This window comes from Castor canadensis, chromosome 6 (assembly GCF_047511655.1).
Source record: "Castor canadensis chromosome 6, mCasCan1.hap1v2, whole genome shotgun sequence".
NCBI lineage: Eukaryota > Metazoa > Chordata > Mammalia > Rodentia > Castoridae > Castor > Castor canadensis.
In genome coordinates this window covers 97,240,650-97,254,097 of record NC_133391.1, presented here as the reverse complement: position 1 = coordinate 97,254,097, position 13,448 = coordinate 97,240,650, and the positions used below count along the sequence as shown (strand labels likewise).

The following is a 13,448-nucleotide window of genomic DNA, read 5'->3' as shown; positions in this document are numbered from 1 at the left end:
AAATGCCCAGAGTCCACACTGATAGCTCTTTATCCTGTGTCTTGCCCTATTCGTGGTTCTTTCCCACATATAGTAGACATGCATTCATTCTCTAGTGCTTTTCAGCATAGTAAAATTAATTGGTGCACTTTAAGAAATATAATTGCCAGGGTCCACTCTAGAAAACTGAGTTGGAATTCCTGACAGTGGGGCCTATCAGTATGTTTTCATAGTGACCAAGTGATCCTAATCTGCAATCCGGACTGGGAATCACAGTCTTTGTTGCATATATTCCAGAGTTCTATTGCTTCCAGACTTGTTGAGCACAGGCTCTAGATCCACAAGTGTATTTGTGGGTGGAGAAGAGTGGATATCCTGGGTTGTAGGTGCTTTGCAGCTAGACAAGTGGCTCAAGGAACCTGAAAGCCAGGAAGACAGAAGACCAAGGATTCCAGAGAGGTGGCAAGGCATTATGGATGAGAGGAGCATAATAAACCCCATGAAAGAGAGAGCGTTAGGGTAAATTATCAATATTAACATTTCTTCTATTCAGTAATTATTTGTTGAGAAACGTTTGCCCCAGCTCCTTCTGTAGGAGCACAACAATAAAAAAGACCAGTCTCTGTCACGGAAAAAGTTGTAGGGTGGGAATTAAAGGAGAGAGAAAAAGATAGACATAGACATAGAGGTAGAAAGACATTTTTCAAGTTGGTTGATTAAAAATAACCTTCACTAAACTATGCATGTATCCCGTTTGCCAGTACGATTAGCTTTCATGCACGTCATTAAACATGCTGGATTATCCTTGTTGTAAATTGTATTCAAGATCAGCAGTATTCTCTGTTTATATCTTCGTAGTCTTTATGTGGTCTGTGCACAGTTTAAACAAACTACAAGGAACCTCGGTGCAATATTCACCTGCAACATTTCTCATAAAGATTATGTGTGAAGTAAATGTTTGTAATAGTTTTTGGCAATGCTCTGGTATAAACTGCATTAAACAAGTTCACTCATTTCCTTTAACACCTCTCTTGCTAACCCATTGTTTCTACTACCTCACACCTAACAAGTTTTCATTTATAACCAGAACCTCAATAAAAATATTTCCTGTGCTTTGATGCAGATATAAATGCAAAAATTAAAGAAAATCCCCTTCCTTGATAGTCAGGGGCATAGGACAATCTCTGTTGTGAAAATGATCCAGCCCAATGGCTTTCTTTTTCCTGGCGTTTATCCCCATCGTTTTTGCGCCTAGTTGTCCTTGGTTCCAGCATCAGAATTCATTTGAAAATCATATTATGGACTAGGATGTAGCTCAAGTAGTGAAGCACCTGCCTAGCAATCATGAGGTCTTCTTTCAATCCCCAGTAACACCTCTCACCCCAGAAAAAAACTGTCTTAGTTTTTTTCATGAATGTAGTATTTAAGATAGAAGTCTCCCATAGGACAAGGGGAAACGTGGAGGAGACATATTTTCACACTCCTACCCTTTGGGAATTGGCTTCTTCAAACTTCATAACATCAATAGCATGAACATGACATGAGTTTCATGTTTTGTATATAAAAATGGAGTCATACATTGTATACCTTTGTGCCTGTCTTCTTTCACTTGTGGGGTTCATTCATATTGCTGTGTCGTTTACCTTCACAGCTAGTTTACCTTCAACCTATATTTATTACATGAATACACCCCAATATATTTATCCACTCAACTGTTGATGAACATTTGAGTAGTTTCAATTTGAGGCTATTAAAATTGCTGCTCTGATCATTCTGGCATTGATATTCAGGTGTATGAATTTCTGTTGAGAGTATATCTAAAAATGAAATTGTCAGGTAATAGAGTAAGCATGTATATTTTAAACAGATACTGATAAACAGATTTTTAAAGTAGTTGTATTAAGTATCTTATCTAATAGCAGTATATGAGAATTCTGGTGCCTCCACTTAACTTTTTCCCATATTTTTAATTTTAGCACGTGTGTATGTATTAGAGAGTTTTAAGAGACGCAGAAAACAGTAGAATTGGCTTGTGCAGCTATGGAGGCTGAGAAGTCCCACCATCAGTCATTCAGAAACTGCAGACCCATGAAAGTTAGCAATATAATTCAATCTGAGCCCAAAGGTTTGAGAACCACAGTTTGGTGGTGTGGGGAAGGCTCACTGGTGTAAATTTTAGAGTCTGAAGGCCCAAGAGAGCCAGGAGTTCTGATGCCCGGGGGGCAGGAGAAGATAGATGTCTTAACTAAAGGAGGGAGAGTAAATCCACCCTTCCTCCATCCTTTTGTTCTATTCAGGTCCTCTCCACAGGTTAGAGGATGCTTACCCACATTGATGAGACCAGATCTTCTTTACTTAGTCTCTGATTCAAATACTAATCTGGAAACACTCCCTTAGGGTACACCAGAAAAGTCTTACCAGTTATCTGGCCCAGTCAAGTTGACATAAAAGTAACTACCTCAGCATAGTATCACATTGTAAGTTTGAATTGTATTTTCTTGGTGTATATTGAGGTTGAGCACCTGCCATATTTAATGGCAATGTGCTGCTTGTTTTTAACACTGTTATTTTAATAACATATGGGCAAGTTCTTATACTTTTTCACTTAGCGATTTTCTTAACTTGTTTTTACTGTTATAATAAGTCATGGAGAAATCAAATTCCTTCTTTTTAGGCTAATATGACACAATTATTTTCTAAAATAACAACTTTCTCTCAAAACAGAGGAGGAGTTCATTAAAATCAAATGATTTAAGATATAGTAAATGCAAAATTTTAAGGAAAATTATTCATTGTCCTTTTAGAGTTTGTATAACTGGTATAAATGATATAAACTGGTATAAATCTTTAGATGAGATGGAATATTTTAGACCAATTTTGCCTTTCTCAGAGACAACCTTAATGCTAAGAGAAAAAGGAAGCCTAGGGATGAACTTGTCTGATGGAGTTTGCTTCCTAAATGAGGATTCTGTCCTAGCATTAATATGACAGTCATAAATTTGATTTGAATAAAATGAATTATGATTTAAGAGATCTTTTCTATGAAGGGACTTCAAGGCTACCAAGCTGTTCTGTGAAGTACAATCATGGAAGTTCGGAGAAGGCATCCACAGTGAGGTGAGTCAGATATGCTCACAAATCTCACTAAGAGACTAGAGCATTTTAGGCTCAGTGCAAGACCACATGGGCAATGTGAGAACTGAGAAAAAAAATCTAAGGAATAAAACAACTCATGGAAATAATAATGAACAAAATTGGTTGAATCTTAGTTTTTCCATTCTAAGCAAATCTACAGAGAGTGACAAAGGTATATAAAAAATGCTAGCTCTCTTGTTGAAGAAAAATGTTTTAGTTGGTCATATGTTGCTAACTGAACATTCTTATCCTTTTGGATATCAATAAGATTTAAACTAGTTCCAAGGCTTTCCATATTGCTTGCTTATATATTTTTCTACACAGAAATATTTTTATGAAACCATGTAATACAGGGTTATTTTTCTCAAAATGGGAATTCTTTGATCTCGCTATTTCACTGGTCAAGAGTGAACACAAAGTAGATAACTCTTCATTTATTTCTCTTCCTCAAGTGTCTCCTGGACTGGCCTCAGCATAAGTGGGTCAGTGAGGCACTGAAAGGGCACTGAGTCTTGACTGTCTGCCCTGCATTCCTGTGTCCATTATTCCTCTGAGTTATGAAGGCTTTGGAGTTTTAAAGTCTTTTAACATTCTTAGCATATATTAATCATAGAAAGGGGGTTCATTGTGATATTTCCATTCATATATGTACTGTATTTTGGGAAAATTCACCCCTCTATTATGCTTTCTTACTGCTCCTCCCTTGATTCCCCCCTTTATTTTACAGTTTTAGTGGGTTTAATTATTCTATTTTTATGTATACATATAATGTATTTTGACCATACTCCGGTTCCATTACCCTCTCCTTTTCCCATCACCCTTCTGCTAGTTTCCCTACAATGATGCATCTTTTCTATTCATGTAATATTATTTATTTAGGTCTAGATTCCACATATGAGGGAAACTTCTGATATCTGTCTTTCTGCACTTAGCTTACTCATTCAACATGATGATCCCTAGTTCCGTCCATTTTCCTGCAAATGACATAATTTCATTCTTTTTCATGGCTGAATAATCCTCCATTGTGTATATATACCACCTTTTCTTTATCCATTTATCAGTTGATGGGCACCTCAGCTGATTCCATAGTTTGGCTATTGTGATAGCGCTTCAATAAGCATGGGTGTGCAGATAGTTCTGTTGTATGTTGATTTATATTCCTTTGGATATATGCCCAGGAGTGGCATAGCAGGGTCATATGGTAGTTTTATTTTAGTTCTTTGAGTAACCTTCATACTGATTTCCACAGTGGCTAACCAAGTTTTCATTCCCACCAACAGTGTATTAGAGTTCCTTTCCCCCTACCTACTTACCAGCAAGTCTCCTTTTTTAAAATGCATGTAACATTGGGGAAAAGACACACCTAAATTTTTTTAATCATTTGCTATCTTAGCAAAAATTTGGTGAAAATAAATCCTGTAAAGGACAGAGGAGAAGATGAGAGGGAAGTAATGAGAGAAGAAATGGGTTAGAGGTCTGATTTTTCAGTCTAGTCTTGACTCTGCCCAAAAAAATTTTTACGAAAATCTTTACTTTTGAAGGATAAACTTATATTTACTTCTTCACAAATTTAAGGGTGGAATGTGTTATGAAACATACATTAAGAAATACCTTCAGACATGTGGAGTAGCTCAAGTGATAGAGACCTGCCTAGCAAGAAATACCTTCAAATATAATTCATACCACTATTAAAGGTGTTTTTAGGCCAAAACCAGATTTTTGTGTGTGTTTGTGTATGTGTACCCTTCACCTCCTGGGAATAACAGTGCAACCACAAAAAGGGGGAAGGGAGCTTATTAATTATTTGTACATGCCCTTGGCTTTTGCCTATAATATTTACAGTGGCCTGTCAAACTGATACGTTCTTCACTGCCTGGAATAGCTCATGTTTCAAAAATCTTTCATGAGAATTGTTCCACTGTCTTTTCTGTTCTGTAAAGGAAACCTCTTGTTGTATGAGCTGGAGAAACACAATAGAAACAATAATCAGAAAGAAGTGTTGACAGAAAAGGTCACCTAATAGACTTCCTTCAGCTCCAGATCTGCTCTCCTAGGCCTCCTTTTCCCCTTCTAATCTGGAATGCCAGAATTACACCTGTGTGGGCAGTGAACAATCTGTGCCTCAAAGAGGGGGAGATGAGGATCTGCTTGACTCCTGCTGAAGCTGATCAATTAACACCTTGAGGTGGGAGCAAATATTATTATCTGGAAGACATATTGACCTTTGATTTTTAAAGAAACCAGTTCTTTAAAGTTTCAGATAATTATGTCTGAGGTAATGCACAGTTGGTCTGGGCTCTTGGTTCTTTCATTGACAGTAAGCCATATTTTAACTCATCCTCAGATGTACAAGGTCTATTCATTGACTCAATGAGTCACTAATTGCCTTTAAAGTTTCATTAAAAGCAGAGGCATTACTAAAGAGCTTGTATTAGTCACACTTTGATCCAGGTTCAGTTAGACATCAGAGGCAAGAATTGATAATGTAACCAATGATGTCAGAAAAAAGAGGCGAATGTGGCTATCTGTTCTTCATTGCGGGGGTCCAGTGAATACTGAAAAATGTGAAGGAGCTGAAATGGTGTCCAGCTGGTCACTGTAGCATGTTGCAGAAGGAATGGGTAGTGCAATCACTGAAGACAATAGTATATGAAAACTCTTTATGTTTCTGTCTCCTCCTCCTTTACCTGTCCTTAACTCTTCTATACCATTCTCTACTCTTACCCTGTCTATGTAAATAGCACATCTGCTCAAGACATAAAGTTTATTTTAAAGGACACAGGTAATTCAAACTATTTATGTTCTGATATTATGTACCTAATTTAGATGGCTCAGCAATGATGAAATACTAGCATGGCAGAATCTAAATAGTTTGGCCCAGACTTATTAAGTTGTTATGATGCACTTTACAGGCTCATTTGCTGTAATTAATTAGTGGAGAGAGGATAGAGCCTCAGCCTTAATTGCTTCTATCTAACAAATGTTTTCAAGGAGAGTTCATTTATTAAGAAGAGCAAAACTGGGAAGAGTACATATGCTAAAAGTTCCTTTTATTCTCCCTTCATGTTACATTCTTTTCCAAGGACATTATTTAAAATAAAAATGAGAGCTCTAAATAGAAGTATACATTGTGATCCTTTGCTGTACTCTCTTTGCTGAACTAGCAATTCCTAAAGCTCCATGTTTACATGCAATGGGCTTTTTCTCACTGGTTACTTATAGATCTTTTTGCTTTAACTCTTTCAAATCTTTAGATATTGTATAGATATTGGAGGATAGAATTGGGAGGAATGATGGAATTCAATTTTCTCCCTCACCTTGTCAGACCACCAGAGCAATATCAGGTGATAAGCATAATTTTGCAGGATCAAAATAGCAATATAAAACTTTGCAGTGAAAATACACAAGTTGATATCAATCACCTGAACTAACATAATTATCCATTTTTACATGTTAACATGCAGAAAGCAATAATTCTTTAAAATTATTTGTTGGGAGTGTAGCTTAGTAGTAGAGCGCTTGCCTAGAATGCATGCGATCCTGGGTTCTATCACTAGAACCAAATAAAATTAAATAAAATTAAAAATTAGTTATTAGTGGTTTTCAAGGTGTTTTTAAAACACATTATTTCATTTGGTTATCTTCCAAACACTTAAGCAGGCTGGTGAAATGGTATTACTTTCCAATTACAAACAAGGGAACTGAGATTGAAAGATGCTAAGGACTCGTTTTAGAGCACATAAATAACCATCCTTAGTGGAAACAAGAAACAAGCCTAGCCTCCAGATAGTCAGCCAGCACATAATTCTTCTATTATTGCCAACTATTTTAAAAATGCAGAAAATAAATATAACAGATACTCACAGGTTCACTTCCCTAGGTTTAACAGATGCTAGCCTTATATTTACTTGTTTCAGATCATTTTTTACTTGGTGGTTCTAACAATATTATAAATGCATCTAACACTATCTTCCCCACCTCTTTCTCATCCTTTCAACCCATTCTCAGGGTCACCACTGTCTTGAATTTGTTGTTTGCATTTTCATGAAGGTTCCCAGGTTTCGTTCTATGTGTATATGTCCACAAACCTATGCAGGATTATTTTATGTTTTAAAATTGTGCACACATGGAATCACATATGCCATTTACAACTTCATTTTGATCCTCTCTCTTCAGTAATATGTTTCTGAGATTTATCCACGTAGATCTAGTTCATTCATGTAAGTGGTTACATAGTATTCCATTATAAAAAGATACCATTATTCATTCATTCATTCCTACTTCATGAACATTTAGATTATTTTCTGTTTTCCCTTATTTCCAAATAATGTAGCCAACAACATCTTTGTAAAGTCCTTGTTGGTTATAGGTACAAGAATTTCTCTAGGATTAAAGAACACACATAAAATTATAATTAAGGTACTACATACATTTTTACTTTTTTGTGAGTAAAATATTTTTCTCCAAAGTAGTTGTAACAATTTGTCATTCCACTGGTGACATATAAATTCTTTTTCCCTACATTTTCTCCAGCAGTTAGTGTCATCAGCTTTGACATTATTTCCACCTGCAATTCCATTGGTGACTAATGATTTCCCCTTATTTTATTTTGATCACTAGAGACTTTACCTGTATTTTCTAATGTTCATTGGCCACTGAAATCTCTTTTTCCTTATTATATTATTTACTTGTTTTGTTTGTTCAGTTGAGCTTTTCGTATTTTTTTTCATTATTTCTAGCCTGATATCTATAGGATGGAAGACTGCTCTTACTCCTGAGATGAAGGCTTCCTGGACTGTAGAGAATCAGTCTCTAGGAGAGAGCATTTGGAAGAACCTGATATATATACCCAGGAGTTTATTGAGCTGTTTTCCAGGAACTTCTCCCATGAGCTTCTGCCCAGGCAGAGTGATCCCAGCAGCAAGGAGATTTAGGGTACTTCTTGGGTCAGGACCTGGAAGGGTACATGAGGTCACCTGGGAAGCACATTGTTGTAGCGTGGAAGCTCCACCATTGGGGGCCTGCCATCCAGAGGACTCCCATAGCCAGATATCAACAGCACCAAGGACATCCAGTAGCAATGATCTCAGTCATACCAAGCTTGCTATACAAAGAACCACTTTGTAAATACTCATGGAGAAAATACTCCAATAAGAATAGAAATAAATTTAGGAGATGCAGTTAAAGTTATATCTTTGACTATTTTTATATCATCAAAAATGACTAAATAAATGTTTTAAAGTTTATTTTGTACAAAATTTTTCAAGGGCCAAAGGCAGGGCAGGGGAGAATTACCAACAATTTAGAACAAAAAATTATACATAAAATAAGCATGGGGATGAAAAGAGGAAAGCCTGAAGGGATGTGAGTGTCTGCTAAAACTATAATCCTAAAACATATAAGATACCAGGATTAAGTAACAATTTTCACACTGGAAGTATAAGAATGGTTCAACATTAAAAAATCTCAGTGGATTCCAATATATTTATGGTCTTAAAAATCATGGGAGGACACTGGTTCAAGCCTATAATCCTAGTTACTTAGGAGGCTGGGGTCAGGAGGCTAGTGGTAGAGGCCAGCTTGGGCAAAAAGTGTGTGAAACCCTATCTCAATGGAAAAAGCTGGATATGGCTGCACGTGCTTTCATCACAGCTACTTAGGAATCTGAGAGCAGAAGGATTGTGGTTCTAGGCCATCCCTGGCCAAAAAAAAAGTCTGTGAGACTTCCTCTCAATGGAAAAAACTGGACATGGTGGCAAGCACCTGTCATCCCAGCTGTGGTGGGAAGCATAAAATAAGAGAATTGAGGTCCAGGCCTGCCTGGACAAAAAGTGAGGCCATACCTCCAAAATACCTCCAGAGCAAAAAGGGTTGGAGATATGGCTCAAGTGGTAGAGTGCCTGCCTAGCAAGTTTGAAGCCCTGAGTTCAAACCACAGCACTACCAAATAGAAAAATATAAAGACTTAAAAATCATATGTTTATTTTAATAGGTACAGGAAAATGATTTTATAATAGCATCCAGTTGGCAATGAATAGGATTGTGGTAAACAGGTAATTTAATAAAAATTAAAACTTCCCCTTCCCTGAAGGCTTCCAACCTTCCAGTTGACAGCTCAGTCTTCAATGGAAGGTAGGGAATCTTAACATTGGATGAAAAAAATAGAGATTTATCTGTTTTGTTTTGTCTTAGGTTGGGTGCTCTAGAAGCAAAGCCTAAGAAGGAGATTAAGGGACAAACTTCTAAGGAATTCTTTTTTTTTATTCATTTATTTACATTTTTTGGGTCATTTCTCTCCCTGCTCCCCGCTCCCTGCCTCCTTCCTCTAAGAAATTCTTTTTAGAAAAAAAATTAATAAGACTAGGGATAAAGAAGGAGGACAAGTGACCAAGAGGAAGGAGTCCATCCTTGGCCTCGTCTGTAGTGGAGAGGTGGAGTTACTCCTGGGCATATAGCCTGGTCCTGTGTACCTTTGTAGTCAGTTGGTGATATATTAGGAGGGGAGATGTCAAGACTTCCCAGGCAAGATGACACCTGTCAGCCAAGGGCAATTATGAGAGAATTCTCAGGGAGCCATTCTGAGACAATCATTACAGCAGCTGAGAGATTGGTGTGCCAGACGAGTAAATGGGATGGTGGCGGGGTGGAGAACACACTGAAGTCTATCATAATGCATCATATATTAAACTGGAAATTTAAATTTCTCAATCAAGATTTATTTTACAACTAAGTGCTATAGAATTTTCTACATCTTAAGTGTGCTCAGGAGAAGAATGAGATTGCATTTCTATCTTAGAGGCAGAAGAAGATATCCCCTAATTAAGAAGGACAACAGAAGTTAGAAAACAAAAACAAAGTGAATTCATATGATGAAACCTCATGAGTCTTGCCTGTTCAATATACATGCATACATGCACATATTTTGTACATATGTGTATGTGTGTATGCACATATGCATATATAAATATGCACAGATACATATTTCATCTATTATTTCATATCTTTTAATCTAGTAAAAAAGAATGACCTTGTAAGTAGCCCTTGTTAACGTCATGATTATAGAGATATTAAAATCTATACAGATATTATTGCCATAGTAAAGTCATAAATGATACTTACATTTTCTTCTCAGCATTCTACTTTTCTGAATTAGAGAAAGTTGAAAAGAGGGCATTTTTTTTTCTGCCAAAGTTCTGGAAACACTTTGTCCTTGGAGTGGACTTTCAGCCAAATGAGGATCTCCATAGGAGTGGAAGAAATCACACCCTGTGCTCCAGGAGCCTCTGTTTGCCAGGTCACATTGCTTTACTTTGGATTGCTACCATTTCATTGAGGATCAGTTCACAGACCTGAGACCCATGGTGGTGCTGTGGGTTGCTGAGCACCGCCAGGGAAGTGTGTCCTCTTGCATCTTTGCCAGGTAAGGATCTGAAGTTGAGATGTTTGCATCCCTGGCCCCTCACATTTTGTGCCAAACCAGGACTTCACTGCATGAAGTCTCCGGGCCAATTTTCCTTTATTAAAAAGATGCTCCTTTCCATGCCCAAGAACAACAGTATGGAAAAGGGTAGGCATGTAGCTGTGTTTGACCATGGTCCTAAGGAATTCAACAGGATCCCACAGAACTCCAAACAACGTATTTTATAATTCCCAAGCAGATGAAAAGCACATCATTGGCCATGGGAAGAATAGAAAATGAGTAATTCTTTAGAAGACTTTGTGAGTGACCAGAGTGCCAAGTGTCAATATTATGATGGGTGTCTTACACCACGGCTATACATGGTAGACTTGCATTATGTTTTGCATAACAATTAAGATATGCTCCTTTGGAAGCTGGGAATACTAAGCTAACCATTAAGAATTTGGCATTTCATTTTGCTGTATGGAAAGACAGTTATCATGTGGTTTCACGCCCAGCATTTAGGAATTCATCCAAGCTCAGTGGTCCTAGGCATGGTCAGCATCCCCTTCTTCGTGAGGTCAGACAGGCTCACTAGCATTCAGAGTCTCCAGGCACACACTGCCTTATTATTTTAAAGCACATTTTGTAGTGCCAGACAACAGGCAAACACTAATGAAGTTCCAGGTAGAGGCATGTTTGTTTTCTGTGGTTCAGAAACCATTTCCGTTTGCTTGAATAAGACACTGTGTCTAAAAGCAATTTCCTTTCTCTTTGCATGGCTCCTTGAAATGGTAAATTATTAAAATCATCAGGACTACTGGTACCATAATGAATGAGAAGTGATCTCATCATACTGAAAGCACTAAGCAAATGAAAAGATTTTTAAAAATCTTTTCTATGGGACTCAAGGTTGTGGGCTTGTCACTGCTTGGTAGTTGTCTTTCCCACCTTCTTCTCCCCTCATATGCTCCTTGATTCCAACATTGGATTATAAAGATGATTCATCTTAGATAAAGTTCTATCTTTTAGCCTACATCACTGCTCAGGAGAGGTCATGAGTAAGAAGAGAACAATGAAACTACTAACAATGAAATAGAATTCACAAACAAAGCTGAATGAAGTTGCTGAAAAAAAGCCTTTTGTTTATAGATAAGTCTCTGTGTACAAAGAAACCTATTGCATCCAGACTGAACCACTCATTAGCAGTTTGGATTCTGGTCTTTGCTCCATCACCCATATGACATTAAGCAAGAGCCATCACCACACTAATCGTCACTGTCCACTTCTGTAAAATGGTGAAAGTAATTACTACAAAGAGTTATTAAGTGTCAAATGAGAAAATAAATGTGAAAATGAACTACAAAGCAGTAGGACAGAAGATGTGTTAGAGCTAGAGATTAGATTGCTTCTTTTAACTTTTGTTCTTTTTTGTTTATTCACACTGTCACTAAACCCCCATCACCATAGTTCCTATTCCTATCTGGTCTCTGGTATCCAGTCCCATCCTTTTAAATCCCTTACTCTCTCTCCTGTATCTTGAAGGCAGGATAATCTTGTCCAGAGAACTGTCTTAAATCCTATAAAACATTAGAGCTCCAGGTAGCATTTTGAAGTAAAAAAAAAAATACAGCAGGTCCATGGTAAAAGAGTAATATTGATGTTAATGTAATCCAGATGCTAGTTTAGACTTCTATTTCTCTTGAGACTATGGAGCTCTCAGGATAAATTGGTTCCAACTTCCAATTCCATAGCCTGTAATTGGTCAAAAATAATTTCATATACATTATTGAGAATATACTTCCTCATGATTGCTATATTTATCTGAACATTTGCTGTTCTTTCAAATGACAGGAGCTGAATGTAATTATCTTATGCCAAAGAGTAAATATAATGGCTTATTTAACTGAAAAATTCAAAAGATAGGATTTGGCTTCAGGCATGGCTGGCTCCAATGACATAAATTATTTCAATAGAATTCGTTTTTTCCTGCTTCTGTGCTGTCTTCACACTTAGTCTCTTTCCACATGGTGGACACGCTGATGAAGACAGTCTGAATTAACTAAGATTAATTAGCTGTTAATCACTGTTGCAAGTAGTAAAACTTTTTAAAATTACATAAATAAATAAGTTCATATTTCTTGTACATATGGGTCTGGTGGTAAACAATTCTGGGCTGGTAGGATGATTTTGTCCCATGAAGCCTTCAGCTACTCATACTTACAGGTTTCTGCTCTGCCATCTCTTGAGTAAGGACATTGCTTGTGGTCCAAAATGGAGATCCAACTATGACATCCATGTTTTAAGCAGCAGAAGTTACGAAGGGGAAAATTAATGATGATGATTACAAAGTAACTGTTTTTTTAAAAAAGATTTCTAAAAGCTGTTCACATGATATTTTCATTTATGTAATTGACATGGCCATATGTAACTACAAGAAAGGAGGAGATATATAGGCTTTTATTTTGTATATTCTATAATTCCACTTTCCTAGCTAGACTTTATTATTATGAGAAAAGTACAAATAGACACTAGAAAATAATTAATAGCATTTGCCACATTGTCTAAAAGACATCATAGTAGGTTTGTGACTTCCATGGCAAGAGAGCATCTTTTCAGTCAGGTCTGATAGGTAACTCCTGGAAACACTCTTATAGACTCAGTTTAAGGCACATGTCCATTGTTGAACAATCACTGTCACTGATGGGACAAGTCCCAGCCCTTGTCATATGTTTACTCACCCTTGTGGTAGTGATGGGGTATGGGAACCAGACCAGCCATATACAGACCCCTTGAGATGGGGGTCCTCCATAAAAGCTAGGTAGGAGAAGATATCTAATACTAGACAAAGGAAGAAAAGATGCTAGATACTAGACCAGAGCCTCTTGGGCTCCAGATTCACCCAGAACATTCTGTTTTATATAATGTCAACTGA

General features: G+C 37.1%; 1 long non-coding RNA gene across 1 annotated transcript in view; it reads left to right on the top strand.

Annotated features, from left to right (window-relative positions):
- Positions 1 to 13,448, top strand: part of LOC141424165 (uncharacterized) — a 38,855-nt gene that overhangs the window by 1,667 nt on the left and 23,740 nt on the right. The window contains exons 2-3 of the long non-coding RNA XR_012449095.1: positions 3,027 to 3,096; positions 10,247 to 10,534. This is a non-coding gene — a long non-coding RNA (uncharacterized lncRNA). The remainder of the gene's footprint in view (positions 1 to 3,026; positions 3,097 to 10,246; positions 10,535 to 13,448) is intronic.